This window comes from Pelodiscus sinensis, unplaced genomic scaffold (assembly GCF_049634645.1).
Source record: "Pelodiscus sinensis isolate JC-2024 unplaced genomic scaffold, ASM4963464v1 ctg34, whole genome shotgun sequence".
In the NCBI taxonomy this organism is placed as follows: Eukaryota; Metazoa; Chordata; order Testudines; family Trionychidae; genus Pelodiscus; species Pelodiscus sinensis.
This window is the reverse complement of record NW_027465849.1, coordinates 7579771-7597383: the sequence shown is the minus strand read 5'-3', so window position 1 is coordinate 7597383 and position 17613 is coordinate 7579771. Positions and strand designations below refer to the sequence as shown.

At 52.1% G+C, this 17613-nt stretch overlaps 1 protein-coding gene across 7 annotated transcripts in view; it reads left to right on the top strand.

Moving 5' to 3' along the window:
• Window positions 1-3312: 3312 nt before the first annotated feature.
• SIPA1L3 (signal induced proliferation associated 1 like 3) overlaps window positions 3313-17613 on the top strand; it is a 112262-nt gene continuing 97961 nt past the window's right edge. For 4 of the 7 annotated variants that reach the window (XM_075915488.1, XM_075915493.1, XM_075915484.1 and 1 more), the window contains exon 1: window positions 3313-3469. The gene's annotated coding sequence lies outside the window, so the exon portion shown is untranslated. Of the gene's footprint in view, window positions 3470-3684; window positions 3739-17613 lie in introns of those variants that run through there. The other 3 variants (XM_075915491.1, XM_075915485.1, XM_075915489.1) reach the window with 3 other exon arrangements.

The following is a 17613-nucleotide window of genomic DNA, read 5'->3' as shown; positions in this document are numbered from 1 at the left end:
GGGGCTGCGATCGGGTCTCAGAACCCGTGCGGTAGGGATGCCCTTGCCGAGAGCGTGAGCATCTCTGCACGGAGCGTGGATCTCGCTGCTCGCCCGCCTGACGAACAACACAACCGGAGTCAAACAAGGGAGCAGGCAAGCTGGGGTGTGTGGCGGGGAAGAGGTTCAGCGCATCCCCTCTCCCATGTTCAGTGACCTATTTCTCCGGAGTCGGGCTTGTTCTCGGTCGCCCTGCAGCTGCAAGCCCATGGAGAGTAAAGCTGCATTTCCAGCTCTGCTAGGATGCCCTCCGAGGGGTCCGGACAATCGCTTGGGGCAGCTAGTTATACGCTGGCACGCACTTTCCTCCAGGACTGGTCACTTTCCTCTGACGTGGCTCAACTCTCCCCTTTCCCCAGCGTCGATCCCTGTCCAGCCGCTCTCTGGTTCCTCCCCTCCGGGGATACTTTCGGGGTACAACACAGAGGGCGAGAGACCATTTTCAAACGGCTCCAGACACGGAGACGCTGGGACCGGCCGTGCAGTTTGCAGCATGGTCACTAGTGGGCGCCGCTCTAGCAAGAGTGGAGCGCGGGCTGGCAGAGGGATGGCTGGTTATGGGAACATCTTCCCTCAGCATGAAGTGAGGAGCAGGAAAATCCACCAGGAGCTGGAGGGCTGTTCATGACTGCGCCGTTTCAGTCCCCAGGGCCACTCTGGCCACCCTGCTCAGACGGCATGAAGGGGCCTGGTCCATCCACTAGAAACTCCCTGGTTGTGGGCCCTGCTGCCACCTCTGAGCTACAAAAACCGTGGCTCTGCAATGCCAGGTGAGAACCGAGCCCACCCGCCTGGCAGCTGGCAGCATGCACTGGGCACCCCGGAACAAGCACATCCTGACGGGGGCAGTCCTGGGAAAACAGCTCCAGGACTGCTCTGGGACAATGCAACCCCCCAACTTGGAGAGGCAGTGTGGTTTTGTGGGTGGGGCACTAGGCCTATGGACATCTGGGGTTTATTCCTGCCTCTGCCACTGTCCTGTGTAATGTTGGGCAAGTCCCCTTCTCTCTCTGGGCCTCGGTTTCCCCTTTAGCCTTCCAGGCTGTGAATTCTTCAGGGCAGACACTGTCTCTTGCTGTGTGTCTGTGCAGTGGCCAGTACAACCGGGCCCTGATCTCGGTTGGGGTCAGTGTTGTGTCTGGAATGACGAGGTCCTGATCTTGGCTGGGGTCTGGGCTAGGGATGTGAAAGCATAATTGTATACACAGTGAGCGAGCCTAAGCTCATCGGTTAACCTTCATGGTTACATGCAGGCTCCTGGTAAATGGAGAGCCAGCTTAAAAGCCGGCTCCTGGCATGCACCTGCACCCCCCTGTTCCCCCGTGCTGCTGCCTCTGGTACAGAAGCAGCAGCATGGGGAAAGGGGAAGGGGCGAGGCAGGAGCCGGTACATGTGCTTAAAGCCAGCTCCCCATGTGCACTGGCTTCTGGGGAGCCGACTGCCCTGCTGCATGTAACCGTGTAACCGCTGATATTTTCAGCAGTTACACGATTACTTAAACGCATTTTAACATCCCTAGCCTGGGCAGCGCCCAGCCCAAGGGGGCCCTGCTCTCCGCTGGGGAATGGGCAGCGCCCAGCATGACAGGAGCCCTAGTAACACCAACATTGCCAACCCCCGTGGGCTAAAACGGGACTTAAGTGGTACCCTGTGCCTGGCGTCAGTCCCTGTGCCCTGGGGCCAGTGGAACCCCACATCACCGACTCCTTCCTAGGCTGCAGTGTCCTGGCATGCCCTCGCCAGGTTCAAACCACAGCCCGGGGCGCCTGGCTCCCGTCTGCAGGGAATCCTGCTGGACTGGTTCTGGGAGCGCTTTCCCGGAGAGGAGAGCGGCAGGGAGCGCAGGGCTGAGCTCTGCACCCAAGGGGGTTAACCCCTCCCCCACTCACCCCTGCACCCAATGGGGTTAGCCCCTCCCCCACTAACCCCTGTACCCAATGGGGTTAGCCCCTCCCCCACTAACCCCTGCACCCAAGGGGGTTAACCCCTCCCCCACTCACCCCTGCACCCAAGGGGGTTAACCCCTCCCCCGCTCACCTCTGTACCCAATGGGGTTAGCCCCTCCCCCGCTCACCTCTGCACCCAATGGGGTTAACCCCTCCCCCGCTCACCTCTGCACCCAATGGGGTTAGCCCCTCCCCAACTAACCCCTGCACCCAATGGGGTTAGCCCCTCCCCCACTAACCCCTGCACCCAATGGGGTTAAACCCTCCCCCGCTCACCTCTGCACCCAATGGGGTTAGCCCCTCCCCCACTAACCCCTGCACCCAATGGGGTTAACCCCTCCCCCGCTCACCTCTGCACCCAATGGGGTTAGCCCCTCCCCCACTCACCCCTGTACCCAATGGGGTTAGCCCCTCCCCCACTAACCCCTGCACCCAATGGGGTTAACCCCTCCCCCGCTCACCTCTGCACCCAATGGGGTTAGCCCCTCCCCCACTCACCCCTGCACCCAATGGGGTTAGCCCCTCCCCCGCTAACCCCTGCACCCAATGGGGTTAACCCCTCCCCCGCTCACCTCTGCACCCAATGGGGTTAGCCCCTCCCCCGCTCACCCCTGTACCCAATGGGGTTAGCCCCTCCCCCGCTCACCTCTGCACCCAATGGGGTTAACCCCTCCCCCGCTCACCTCTGCACCCAATGGGGTTAGCCCCTCCCCCACTAACCCCTGCACCCAATGGGGTTAACCCCTCCCCCGCTCACCTCTGCACCCGATGGGGTTAGCCCCTCCCCCGCTCACCCCTGTACCCAATGGGGTTAGCCCCTCCCCCGCTCACCTCTGCACCCAATGGGGTTAACCCCTCCCCCGCTCACCTCTGCACCCAATGGGGTTAGCCCCTCCCCCACTAACCCCTGCACCCAATGGGGTTAACCCCTCCCCCGCTCACCTCTGCACCCAATGGGGTTAGCCCCTCCCCCACTCACCCCTGCACTCAATGGGGTTAGCCCCTCCCCCGCTCACCCCTGTACCCAATGGGGTTAACCCCTCCCCCGCTCACCTCTGCACCCAATGGGGTTAACCCCTCCCCCACTCACCTCTGCACCCAATGGGGTTAACCCCTCCCCCACTCACCCCTGCACCCAATGGGGTTAGCCCCTCCCCCACTAACCCCTGCACCCAATGGGGTTAGCCCCTCCCCCACTCAGCCCGCCCCAGTGCTGAGGCTCTGTGGGGTGCGTGGCCCTTTAAGGCCTTGGGGGCGGGGCCCTGTCGCTTCCGCCGCTCCCTGTGGCGCTGGGAGGCGGAGCTGGCTCCTCCCTCCGGCCCCGCCCCCTCCCCGCTCGGCCCTGCCCACGCGGCGTGTGGGAGCCCCTCCCCCGCAGTGTCCTCGCTCGCGCCCGGCCGGCTCCCGTCTGGGGTGTCCGCGCGCCGCAGCCCCCCGCCCGCTCCCATTGGCCGCTGCCCGCGCGCCGCGGCCGCCGCTGCCGGGTGAGTGCCCGCGTGCCGCGGCCGTTGGGCTGCGCCGCGCCGCGCCGCGAGGGGGAGGGGGCGCCCCCTGGCCGGGGCGCTGCTCCGAGCCGCTTCCTGAGCCCCCGCGGGCAGCTGCGGGCGGCGCGGGGGCTGCTGGGAGCTGCAGTCTCCGGGCGCTCGGGCGGACGTAGCGCGGGGCGGGGGTGCGGGGCCGCGCGGACTACAGCTCCCAGCAGCCCCCGCGGCCGGTGGTGCGGGGGGGCCTCCGGCTGTCCCGTGCCAGAGGGGTAAGGTGCGGGCTCTGGGTGCCCGGGCTGGGGGTAGTGCGGGGGGGGAGGCTGTGGCTGTCCCTGACGGGGGGGGGGGCGGAGGAGAGGGGGGGCTCTGGGTGCCCCAGGCTGGGGGGGGTAGTGTGAGGGGAGGGGGGCTGTGGCTGCCCCTGACGGGGGGGCTCTGGCTGCCTCAGGCTGGGGGGGGTAGTGTGAGGGGAGGGGGGCTGTGGCTGCCCCTGACGGGGGGGGGCGGAGAGGGGGGGCTCTGGCTGCCCCAGGCTGGGGGGGGGATAGTGTGAGGGGAGGGGGGCTGTGGCTGCCCCTGACGGGGGGGCTCTGGCTGCCTCAGGCTGGGGGGGGGGATAGTGCAAGGGGAGGGGGGCTGTGGCTGCCCCTGACGGGGGGGCTCTGGCTGCCTCAGGCTGGGGGGGGTAGTGTGAGGGGAGGGGGGCTGTGGCTGCCCCTGACGGGGGGGCTCTGGCTGCCACAGGCTGGGGGGGAGATAGTGTGAGGGGAGGGGGGCTGTGGCTGCCCCTGACGGGGGGGCTCTGGCTGCCCCAGGCTGGGGGGGGATAGTGCGAGGGGAGGGGGGCTGTGGCTGCCCCTGACGAGGGGAGGGAGGGGGGGCTCTGGCTGCCCCTGGTTGTGGGGGGATAGTGTGAGGGGAGGGGGGCTGTGGCTGCTCAGAGCGCGGGGGCTTATTGCCCACTGCTTGAGGGGCCTTTTGGGGTGCCCAGGGTGTGCAGCTCCCGTCCCTTGGGTAGCAGAAGCGGCGGGGAGCACAGGACCATGCAGCTGGTGCCCTCGTCACACAGAGCTCACTGGGCTATGCTGAGCTGGCAGGGTCAGCCCTCGGTTTCGTGGTGACAGGTTTTGGGCACGGGACCGTTGCACAGGTCACACGCTGGAAGTGGCAAATGTAAGAGGTGGCCCCAGGAAAGCAGTGAGACTCTCCAGCTTGTCCCCTTGCCCCAAGCTCTCCAGCTCCAGGCTTTGCCCAATTCGCTATTAGCCTTTGCAGGACTCCTTGGATTTAACTCTCAGCATTGTGGAGAGACTGCTTAGTGAAGCGCGAGGGATGTTGCCGGTGAAGATACAGAGTAATTTCTTTGCTGGCTTGTACTTTTTAAACCCAGCCTTCCTGTCAGAGGGGAATGACTTAAAAAGCTGCTGCAGAAAGATGAGGGGCATGGGTGCCCAATGCTACGACTTGCATGATTCAGATCTAAATGTAAGTGGTCGTTGCACTCTTGTGTTGTGGAGATGTGTGTTACAGGCATTGGTGGGGCAAGATGCACACATTGGTAGCCCTGGTATAGACTTCACAGGAGCTGGCCGTTACTTTCAGACTATGGCAAGTTATTTGAGTTAACTACTCCCCTGAAATTAAATGTTTTCCTATTTCACACCAGTTTTGCCAGAGCTTTGCTGTATAAACATTGTACCGTGTACAGTTCAGGCTAAAGTTTGAAAGAGCTACTCTTAGTGTCATTCTGTGATGTAACACAAGTCAGTGGGGTATAAGTGGACCAAAGTACCATAAATGTATTTCACATTAACAAGTGCTTTTCTCAGGCCTTTAGTTGGAGTGAGGGTGTGGATTAGATGCTTACCTTCAAGATGACGTTAGTATTTCATCTCCTGACTTTCTGAGGGTGGGGGGTGTAAGTGGTCTTGCTAGACATTCTTTTAAAAATAGCTCTGCCTGTGCAACTGAAATAATTTCCCCCGTGTGACAGGAATCAAAGGGCTAGTGTTGTTAAAGAAGCTGAATCAGCTAAATGGAAGCAGAACAGACAAAATGACACTAAATGGGAAGATGTTAAACTTGCTTTGCCTGGAGGTACTGGCTCCATTATACTGCATAAGTAACAGCTGCAATATGAATAAAAGGGGGGAGGAGGGATCAGACAGCATAAGCCAGCAGTGGGATTTATGGTATTAGGGGCAGAGGGCTGTCAGATGCAGGCTTAATATCACCCTTTTGTTTTTACAGACATGTCCATCCACCCCAGACTCTTGTATGGGGGAGTTAAGTAGCTCTGCCAGCTCTGTGGTAGCACATAGCTGGGGATTAAATGGAGTAGTCTGCAGTTTGAGGAGCTGCACTGATAGAGAGCTGCTTGCAGCCATGCAAGGTAGAGGTCCTGAAAGACATTTGTGTATTTATGGAAACTGTAGATCAAACAATAGCCAAGATGAAATTGCTTCCTATTTCAAGTCTATAAAGTCTGGAAAGCAATGTGCCCAGTGAGTGTCCTCAGGATCAGGCCCCCACTTTGCAACTTCTTGCAGCAAAAATAAAATCTTGTGCTTGTGTTGTCAGCTTAGTAAATCAGGATCTGAATTAGCTTCCATTGATACAAATGGAGATGCTCCCATTGCATAGAGATCAGACCCTTTATGCCTAAGTAATATAACCTTTCTCAGTTTTTGCAAACTGAATGTATAGCAGAAGCCATCTCTCCCTTAAGAAGAATCCATCTGAACATCAGACTGTGCATTTTAATTTTCTTGTGTTGGAAACTTAACTGTTACCCATCCTGGTACTCAGACACCTGTGTAGTTCTTCTAGTTTCCCAGAGTAAGTAGTGATGGTTTCAGAAGTTCAGATAATGCTAGAAAGACAGCAGTGTTGTTTTTCTCAGAAAATGATTGTTCAGATCTGTGCATGAAAATAAAAGGGTTATATGGATAGCCAGGACCTGGAATTATGTCTTTCATTTCTGAGTTGCAAAATGGGAGCAGTCTGTTCTCCAGCTGATGACTGGTAGATTTACATATGCAATTCATATTAACGTTAATGGGAACAGTTGTAAATCAATGTCTCATTTATTCATTTTATTAAAGGTGTCCCGGCCTTCCTCTAAATTAACTGTAAAAAAAAATCAGCTTTCAGAAAAATCCAGAGACCAATGGAAATGTTTTACATCATATTTTAAACTCTCCCAGTGCTTCTACCAGTTGTTTTCAAACACCTTCCCCTGCAGTGTTTGCAGACCAAACATTGTCACCCTGAGCACCTCAAATTGAAACCTGCATTTTTGTTTTCTGCTGTTGGAAACAATCAGGAAAAAGAACTTTTAAAAATCTTTGTGTTCTGGTAATCTAGAGCAGTGAGAGCAAATAAGGTAGGAAAGTGAATGCCTTTCAGTGAAATATTGCTGCCTCTGAGGGATTATTTTGGGGTAACAAAACTAGCAGCTTTGTTTGCCAGGAGCTGGGAATGGATCATGGTGAGGGATCACTTGATGGTTATTGATTCTGTTCATTCTCTCTGGGGTACCTGGAAGACAGGATTCAGTACAGGCAGTCCCCGGGTTACGTACAAGATAGGGACTGTAGGTTTGTTCTTAAGTTGAATCTGTATGTAAGTCGGAACTGGTGTCCAGATTCAGCCGCTGCTGAAACTGACCGCCAGTTCTGACTTACATACAGAATCAACTTAAGAACCCCAGGCGTCCCCAAGTCAGCTGCTGCTGAAACTGATCAGCAGCTGATTCCAGGAAGCCCGGGACAGAGCAACTCTGCCTCGGGCTTCCTGTAGTCAGCGCTGGTCAGTTTCAGTAGAAGCTGACTTGGGGACGCCTGGGGCAGAGCAGCTGGGGTGCTGCTGGGTTGCTCCAGTAGCGCCGTTCCTCGGTGCTACTGGACCAACCCAGCAGCACCCCATCTGCTCTGCCCCAGGCGTCCTGATTCAGCCGCTGCTGAAACTGACCAGCAGCGGCTGAATCAGGACCTGGGGCAGAGCAGCTGGGGTGCTGCCGGGTTGGTCCAGTAGTGCCCAGAGCGGCGCTGCAGGACCAATCGGCAGCGCCCCAGCTGCTCTGCCCCAGGGTCCAAAACAAAAGCCTGGTCTGCTGGGGGGGGCACACTAGCTGCGCCCCCCCTCCCCAGCAGACCAGGGACACGGGGAGCAGAGCCGCAGCGGCAGCGGGGTGCCGCGCCTCTGAGGCTTTGCTCTGGCAAAGTCTCAGAGGCGCGGGACCCCACCGTGGCTGCAGCTTCAGTCCCGGTGCCTGTGGTCTGCTGGGGACGGTCCCCAGTAGACCACAGGCACCGGGACTGAAGCGGCAGCCGCGGCGGGTTCCCGCGCTTCTGAGGCTTTGCTCTGGCAAAGCCTCAGAAGCGCGGGAACCCGCCCGGTGCCCCTGGTCTGCTGGAGACGGTCTCCAGCAGACCAGGGGCACAGGAGCAGCTTACGAACGGGGCTTTCTCGCCCCGGAGCTCGCAGGTAGCAATCCGCCACCTCGACCTCCGGGGCGAGAAAGCCCCGTTCGTATGTGCGGATCCGACATAAGTCGGATCCGCGTAAGTCGGGGACTGCCTGTACTGGGCTAGCTGGACCTTTGGTCTGACTCGGTATAGCCATTCTTATGTTAACCGTTCGAAAACAGTTTCAAGCAACACTTTTTCCTTGGATGCAGTCAGCTTTGTTAGTGGAAATGTATTTTTATACTGAACCTGGGTCTAGTGGAAAAATGCCTGTGTGGGGCGTGCATCCTCTCTCCATAGAACAGATACCACACAGGCAGATCCAGAGTGACGTTTTAAACCATGCTGCTCCCATGCTAGCATGCTTGTGCCTCATTCTGGCTGGGAGATCCATCCTTTGAGATGAAAGGGCAGGTCATATTGGTGTCTTAATGCTGTGCTGAGTCTGACAAGCACTGCATGTTTGGATTTGGTGACATGGTCACAAACCTGCTAGGAATTGGGTTAGGACCTCCCCCAGCTCACTTAACGCTGCTACAAAACAGCCATCGGATGATGAATGACTTCTGGTTGTTAATTCCGCTTGGCTGGATCTGAATCGGTGACCTGGAGGCTGGGGGAAGTGGTGCTCAACGGCCTGTTTTGGTAATGAGTGCTTTAACGTTGCACTTTTGTGACATTCTTTACATTTTAGAATCCTGCTGAACAGGAGCTTAATGTCCCCTTGCGAATCAGGCTGAGCTGAACTAGTTCAGATGGTGCCATGCTTCATGCAGGGTTTTGGAGTAATCTGATCTGCAGCAGCTAATGTGCTGTGGCACTGTTTGTTTAGCCCTGACAGGTTTTGCACTTGTCTCCCCAATTTTGAACATTGGGCTGATACTTGTTTTCACACATGCCGTTCAGCCCTCCTGCCTCATTCCCTTTTCTCCGCGCGGCTGTGTTCCAACAGGCTGCATCAGAATCCCTGTTCTGTTGCACTGTTGTGGTGCCGACTTGTTTTCACTTCCATAACAACACTTGCTTCATCCCCTGACCCATTTGTGCAAGCACCAAAAGCACCCTAATACTCAGCACAGCTGTTCACTAACTAATGTTGTTACAGGTGGCTGAGAATGTGCTGAAAGGTTTTGTTCTTGGCAAATAAAAAGCCTCCTATCTTTGTTCCTTTACACAAAAGGAGAAAAGGAAGTTGAGCTATTTGACCAGGATTCTGAGTCTGTATTATGTAAAGGCTGATGAAAGTTGGTCGTCACTCTCCCTCAGTTGCACATGGGTGTGTGGATGAGCCCAGTTCTGATCTTTCTCTGGCAGCAGGTATGTTGTTATTAGTCTATACTTTCCATTACTCTTCAGTTTTTTCTGTTGAGGTAACATGTCGATCAGAGTCCTTGTGTGCGCACAGGCCTGCTCTAGCCCCAGGTTTTGAACTGGTATAACTGTTTTGGTTACGGAATGGTTTTCCTAACTGATGTAGAAGTGCTGGTACATCCAACAGTGAGTGCAGTGCTGTCAGACCAAAGGTGCCTGGCACTAGGTATAACTTCCCTTCCTGGGGGGGGAATAGTCTATTTTGATATAAGCACTTTTGAACTGATAGAACCACATCCATCGGTGTCGTTTGACTTCTATGTTTGGGGTGTGGAGAGGCCAGGAGGATTAATACTATTTTATTATAGGTATAGTTCTAGCTTCTGGATTTAATTATTGTTAGTGGTACTTAAATTATAGTGTACTTGAACAAATACAGTGACATTAATTAATCACCTTTTTGTTTTAACTTATTTGCCTTGTTTACCAACTACCATTTAAAAATCAATATTAGCATAAAAACTAATTATTGAATAACAGAACTGAGCACTTTCATGTAACTGTGAATGACACGTCTCTGGCTTTAGAAAGGCACAAACTCGTGATGCACACACCAAACAAATCCATCATTAAAACCTGTCCCCTTTGTCCATGTGCCTAAGGATGTTCCAGTCCCATTTTAGTTTCCCTTTTCACTCTTGTCACTCCCTTGGGTTCGATGCCGTCAGTGCTGTTGGCTTTGCAGGCCCAAGAGATGCAGCTCAGATCTTATGTTCACTTGCTACGGTGCTACCAGTGCTGATTAGAAGGAGGCCCGTATTTCTTGGCCAATATGTGTTTCTGGGGCAAGTCTATTTTATAGCTGTGGTGTCCAACCGGTTCTGAAGTCACTATAGTGGCTACTACCACACTCAGCCAGCCAAATAGCCACATGTGGCTAGTGGCTAGCATGTTGAACACCAACGTTTTATAGGTTAGTAAAATTGAAATGGCTTTGAGATGAAACTCTGCTCTGAGTGTCAGGATCTGTTCTCCTGCCCTCCCCGTAGGCAACCCAAAGGAGGGAAACTGATCTCCCCCCCCCCTAAATGTTTCTTGGTGGGGCCACATAGAAGGGAGAAAACTGGCCTTTCCCCATGCATCATCTGTAACCCATCCAGTTTTTTGGGGGGGCAATGGCCTCCTCACTCTCCAAAGCTCTCCACCTCCCTGAGAGGAGGCCACGAACATGGAGTGTGTTGGAGGGAGCAGCTCTCCCATCGACATAGCGCTGTCTACGTGGATGGTTATGTCGGGACAACCATGTCTTTCAGTGGATTTTTCATGCCCTTGTGAGGTAATTACGCTGTTGTAGGCATGTAGTTTAGACCAGACTTCCCTTCCCTTCTCTGTGCCTCAGATTAAGGCTACACTGCAATAAACAACCCCCCTCAGCCACAATCCTGAGGCAGCGCTTCCCAGAGCTTGGGTCAAATGTCTTGGGCTTGTGCTATGTGGCTAAAAATAGCAGTGTAGACATGGAGCCCTGGCCCAGCAGCCCAGTCTCTTTGCTGGGTTCCCGTGCCCAGGCTCCAGCTCGGATGGGAACATTTACACTACTCTCCTTAGCCCTTAGCACGAGTCAGTTGAACTATTTCTGATATTTTAAAAATGAGTAATCCTGTGGCACCTTAGAAACTAACGTGTGTTTGTGTGTCTGTCTGTCTATCTCTCCCTTGCCCCCTCCCATATATGTTTTTGTGGGGAAACCCCCGATATTTGCTCCTACTGGGTGTTCTTTGTTTTATGTTTTGTGTGGTACAGGTGTGCCCTCAGTTTTCCTGCCTGTTACATGGGGAGCAATCTCTGCCTCTGACAGTTGTTGGGGAGCCAAGCTCTTCTGTATGAAGTGCTTCGGAGACCTTGGGTGATGCTGTTGCAGTACTCTTACGTTGGGTAGATTGGGTTACAAACAGTCTCCAAGTGTGTGTCTAGACTAAAGGGTTTTGTCGACAAAAGTGGACGTTTATCGTCAAAACTATACCTGCATCTACACTACCACCGAGTTTTGTCGACGGCTGTAAACCTCATTCTACGAGGAATAACGCCTTTTGTTGACAGTTCTGTCGACAGAAGGCGTAATGCATCTACACTGTCCTTTGCGTCTATACTCTCATGTCGACAAAGCGGCTTGCTTTGTCGACACAACTGGATGTAGTCTAGACGCTTTTTGTCTACAGAAGCCTCTGTCAACAAAGCCTCTGTCGACAAAAGCCTGTAGTGTAGACGTACGTCAACACTCTGGCATTTACAGGGCCCTTTTAATTTTGTTACACTAAAATTAACTGGCCTGTATCTTTTCTCATACCTATGAACTTACGTTCTGTTTGTTTTTTCTTTTAATTCAGAGTTCCCTCAAGCTTTGACTGGGCGGATGATGGCACTTGTATTCATTTGGTGGGCATTTTAGGATACTCCTTTTGTCAGCTGTCTGACAAGTAAAACTCCGGTTAACTTATTTGGTTTGCATTTTGTAAGACGCTATTTAGGAATTCTGACTGTACCTGTACATGCATAGGGAGTAGCTCAGAAAATCTTGCTCTTTGCTGGAGACCACAGTCTGGCCAGAACCTTTCCAGTTATTGTGCTACAGGGAAAAACATGGGTGTGTAGCCAGTCCCACTGAAGGAAATGCATTCCAAACCCGTTGGACTTGGACCCTTGGTTATGCGGAGGGGGAAGGCTCTTTGCTGGCATTCTCTAGCTTAGTTTCCATGCCGTGATTTTTGTTACCACCCGTGTGACATGTTCCAGTCCAGCACACCTCCCAGGAAAAAGCCATTGTTACCTTTTAAGCTATTCTCTGGAACGTTCTGCCTAGTCAGAGTTTGACGTCAATCTCTGTTGAATAGTCACAAACTCCACAGAACTGTTACTTGGGACTACTACCAGGGTTACAATTCAATTGCTTGACACTGTTCCTTTGGAAATAGCTGCCTTTTAAAACCCGTGTTTGGGGTTCCCTCTGTTCTCTGAATTGGATTGGTTACAGGCCTATATCGTTCAGAGAGCCCACATGTTAACACACGCTCTGTTGAGACTGGTGCTGCCAGGTGTTGTGCCGCCTGCTGTTTCCCGGGCAGCAAAAACACTTGATTCTCGTGTATTTGGGACTTAGAACTTATTGTTCCTTGGAGGCGTTTTCAGACTCTGCCTCTGTCCTACAGGCTTCTTTCTAAAATATAAAAATGAAAGCTCGCTAGTTTGCTTTGTGAGGAAGCTGCTGTTCAAGCAAAGTCTGTTTTCCTGAATGTACCTATTGCACAATAACAATGTGTTAGGATAATGGATCAGTTAGTCTTATCAGCCTCTAACACAACATACCTGCTATGTCAACAGAAGTGTCTCAGTGTCTTTAGACGGTCTCGTAGTGCACAGCAGCTGAAGTGTCAGATATAATTGGACCCTGCTCTGAAGAGCTTGGCTTCTGCAAGTACACCAGGCTTCACACAGGCGATGTTGTCTAGTAGGCAGGGCACTGAGACCTGGCTTCTATTCTCAGCTTTGCTAACTGGCCCATGAGGTGCCTTTGGGCATGTCTCTGAACCACTCTTGAGTCTCAGCTCTCCATCTGTAAAATGAGGATAACAATTCTTCCTTTGACTTGTCTGTTTAGACTGTCAGCTTTCTGAGGCCGGGGCTTTCTCACATTGTGTATACGCATGATGCCTACCATAAGGCCTTACCAAATTCACAGTCCTTTTTGGTCTGTTTTATGGTCTTAAGATTGAAACAATCATAAATGTAATGATTTCAGCTATTTTAATCTGCAGTTTCTTAGAGTTACAATTGTAGGGGTTCTGACTCCAAAAGGACTTTGTGTGTGTGTGGGGGGGGGGGAGCTGTAGTACCACTGTACTACCCTTGCTTGTATGTTGCTGCTGTTGGCAACACTGCCTTCTCAGCCAAACTGGTGGCTGCTGACCAGGTTCTCAGCTCTGAAGGTAAAGCCAATGCCAGCAGCAGCACAGAAGTAAAGGTGGCATGGTATTACACTGCTGTGCTGCTGCCGGAAGGGCATTGTTTTCAGAGTGAGCAGCTGGAGAGTGCCGGCTGCTGACTAGGAGCCCAGGTGTGAAGGCAGAGCTACTGCCAGCAGAAGTAAGGATGTCATGACATGGTATAGGCACCTTCGCTTCTGCTCTGCTGGGGTGCTGCCTTCAGAGCTGGCTGCCTGACCAACAGCCACCCTTCTCTGGCTGCCTAGCTTCGAAGGAAGTGCAGAAGTAAGGGTGACAGTACTCTGACCGCTCCCACCTTGTGACATCCCCTGGGACTTTTCAGCTTAGAACAGAGGAGACTGGGGGGATTTGATAGAGGTCTATAAAATCATGAGTGGTGTGGAAAAAGTGAATAAGGAAAAGTTATTTACTTGTTCCCCTAACACAAGAACTAGGGGTCACCACATGAAATTGATAGACAGCAGGTTTAACACAAACTACAGGAAGCTTTTCTTTACGCAGTGTACAATCAGCCTATGGAACTCCTTGCCAGGGAGGTTGTGAAAACCAGGACTTTAACTGGGTTCAAGAAAGAGCTAGATAAATTCACTGAGGTTAGGTCCATCAATACTTATGAGCCGGGATTGGTAGGAATTGTGTCCCTAGTCTCTATTTGTCAGAGGCTGTGAATGGATGATGGGGCAGGGATCACTTGACGAGTCCCTGTTCTGTTCACTCCCTCTGGGGCATCTGACATTGGCCACTGTCAGACGACGGGACACTGGGCTGGATAGACCTTTGGTCTGACCCAGTATGGCCATTCTTATGTTCTTATCCCCTTCTGGGTCAGGACCTCAAATTTGAGAAACTGGGGTCTCCCATGCAATTTGTAGTACAGGGTAAAAGTGCAGAGAAGCCCCAGTTTCACAGTTTGGATGTTTTATTACATGGCTGTGAATTTGGAAAGGCCCTAGTTTTGGGGCCATGGCCCAATCTCATCTGGGTTCCGTAGATGGTACTTCAATACAAATAACTAGATATTGGAACTGGCTCCCCCTTGCTTGTTCATGTGCCTCTTCTGTTCATCTGCTGCTACCTGGCGCCTTGTCCCATGGGGGAGTGCCTAAGAGAGGAGGGGTATGAGCCAGCTGTGAAACCTAACCTTAAATCAAAACAACCGTGCAAAGTTAGGAGTGATGCCGCCCCACTCTATTCTTCACTGGCTCTGTTGTGTGGGCTGCAGCCCACACTGTTTGCTGAGCCAGAGATTCTGGCTTTCTTCAAACTCAGTGAAATACCTCTGCCTGCACTCTACCTTCCACAGGGTTCGTGCGCTTACTGCACGCCAGTGAGGCTGGCTGAGTGTCCTCCTTCCTATGTGTTTGTGGGAGGAAGTGGGTATCGGCTTCTCTCTCAATTGGTATTCTGTTGGTGCTAGAATACTTGGGAGCGTGTGCATTAGCAGGCAGACCACGGCTCAGAGTTCCCTGACAATTTAATAGGCAATATTTCTTATCCTGGAGATGGACAGATTTTAATTAAATGGCAAACTAGAGGAACAAGGTTATTAAATAGCAGACATTTCCTCATCTGCTTTTGTCTGACATCATCAATTGACTCCAGTACAAGAGAGTATCCCAGGGCAGGTTTTCCCCCAGCTGTAACAGGGTGAGGTCAGTGTGCCCCCTCACACTTCCGAAACAACATGTCTGAGGTTTTTCAAATGGGCCTAATGCCTACTGACCTTGATATTTCTGAAATACCTGCTCTAGCTCACCTTCAAGTTATGGGCAGGTTGCAAGAGTCCGTGAGCATGGATCTCTGGCCTAGGTTATGTAGGAGGCTGGGTAGGTGGTCATAGTGGTCCCTTTGGCTTTGAAAATATATGCAGCGCAGGCTGAAGTCTGTTGGGCATCTCAATGAGTTGCTGCACTTCATCCTCCAATGCCCAGAGCTGCTGTTCAATTGGCTACTGCAGCCGATGTGTCTCCAGAATTGGACAAGTATGAATCTGCCCATAGTTACAAACTAGTTGATGTATGTTGTTTTTAATTTAGTTTGACATCCAGCATGAATGCTGGGTTATCTCCAATTACACTGTCTCCATCAGATACCTAGGTGGATGTCTAGTTTCCTAATCTCAGGATCTGCTTGGAGAATAAATATGAATGAATAGCATCTGGGCTGTGTTGTGCCTCTCTGCTGAGTGGGTGAATGTCCTTTCCTGGTGTTCTCCTGATGGGCCCGAATTATCGTTTTGTTCTGAGGTTTAGCCATCTGTCTGATGTATTTTCTTTTATAATAAGAAAATAAATGGCATCCTGATTGCTCAGTAATGGGGATTATTTGGCCTTAACCAACCCTAATTAATCACAGAATCCTGAATCTTTTAGTTTAATTATCTTGCTAATTCTCCGTTTGGAGGCTGCGGTGTTAGCTGTTGACTGTGGTTTTTATTCTGCATTGGCTTTTACCTGCATCTTTGCCAGCTGGTGTGTCTCCTTGGTTCTGGATGCAAAGCTCAAGTAAGACTCCAGGCAACAGCATTCCTGCCCAGAAAAATTAAAGGCTTAAAAGAGCTTTGTCGGGCAAATTTCCTCCTTGGCATGTCTGGTCTGCACTGTCCCAGGCACTCCAGCTCTGGGTGAACCCAGGACACCATGGAGCTGGCAAGGGAGGGAATGAGAGCTCCTGCAGACAAGAGGACTAGGATCCAGGCTACCTGACTTCATGTCACAGTCAGTTTTGTGGCTTCATTGGAAAGTAAGTTGCTATAAAAGCGTTCAATGCAGGAATAAATCTGTGCCCCAGAATATCTGATGGGCACATCTAACTTCCATGGCTTGAATGGTTCCAAAAGATCCTATGAGGAACTGCCCATTGGGGGCTCTTAAATACAGTGATAAGCACCCTCCCTTTTGCTGAGTGTCCATTCCCTAGGCTAAAACATCCCATAATACACACAGACCCGAAGGTTGCTGAGCTTCCATCTCTGCTAAGGGTGAGCTTCATGCTGGACTGATCTCGATACCTATATCTTCAGTGGAGCCTGTTTCCAACGGGCCACTTGGAGTAACGACCTTCTTGTTACCAAGTGCCTTCAACTTGTTGGTGCTTCCTGTGTGGTTGCTATTATCCTCTGCAGTGAGGATTTCCCCCTAGCTATCAGCTGCTAGCTGGATGTGGGTGCTCAGTGTTTCTGAGGCACAGATAAGGGAACGCCCTATAACACGAACCAGGAACCCCTACGGACTCAAGAACTCCTTCCATTCAGCCTCAGAGGGTGGTAGGATACTGTCCAAGATCTCATTCTGCTTAGGGCTCCATTGCATCTGAAGGGATTCTAGGTCCTTTTACTCTTGCAGGCAAAGGTTGTTGAGAGACAGAATCCCCTTGGTATCCACCCTGGTCCCATCTCCTAGGGCTCTCAACGTGGTCCGATTGGATCTTGTATGGGTTATGCCTGATAGAGGCCCCCCTCCATGGCTGTTTCTAGAACTGCGGTGTTCTGCTATAGCAAACTAGCCACACTTGACCAGCCAAAAGTGGCTCGTGTGTTGGACACCACGGTTCTAAAATAACTCAAGTAAGTTGCCATAGCACGTAGAACCATCATCGGTCCCAAACACCACCATCAGCTGGCAGAACTAATTCCAGCATCTCTCTCTTCTGTATGGCCCTGTGAAGTCATGTCTCCATCCCCATTTGGCAAATAGGAAACTTTTCAAGGCTGGCAGAGGCTGTGGAAATCCCTACTGAATCCCACGAGCTTCTGGAGATTCTCTACTCCTTGATGCCAAAGAGGTTGTTACCAATCACCTAGGGTCTGCTGGCCAAGCACACCACCTGTGGTAGATGCCAGCATCAATTCCTTGTACACCCAGGAAAGCGGACAAACAGTATCAGGTGTCCTCATCTGGCTTTGAATGTTTTTACACACGTTCAGTGCTCGGTTCACTGCTTGCAGCAGCTACACAAGGAGGGTCTAGACAATGGGGAGCCAAGAAAGTGCCTATGGTAAGACCTTAAATGTCTGGGCTTGTTGGGGAGAGAGGATTACTTCTGCCAGACTCTCAAGCATTCTAGTTTAGGTATGTCTACTTTCACTGGTGTAAAGTGAGAGCTTGTTTGCAAATTTGATCAGGAATAGGGATGAGCATAAATGGCTAGGAGCAGCTAGTGGCATGAATCTCCTTCCAGGCAGCAATTGATGCCTCTTATTGCTGCAAGACCTGTGACAACTGTGGTTTGTAATGAGGTCACTGTATCTGCAGTGCTAATTCCTAGGGAGGTGCAGGACACAACTGGAGGTCTCCCAACAGATGAAGCTGTATGTTTTTTCAGGAACTCCTGGGCCTCTCCAGCTCTCTAGGCATTTATACTT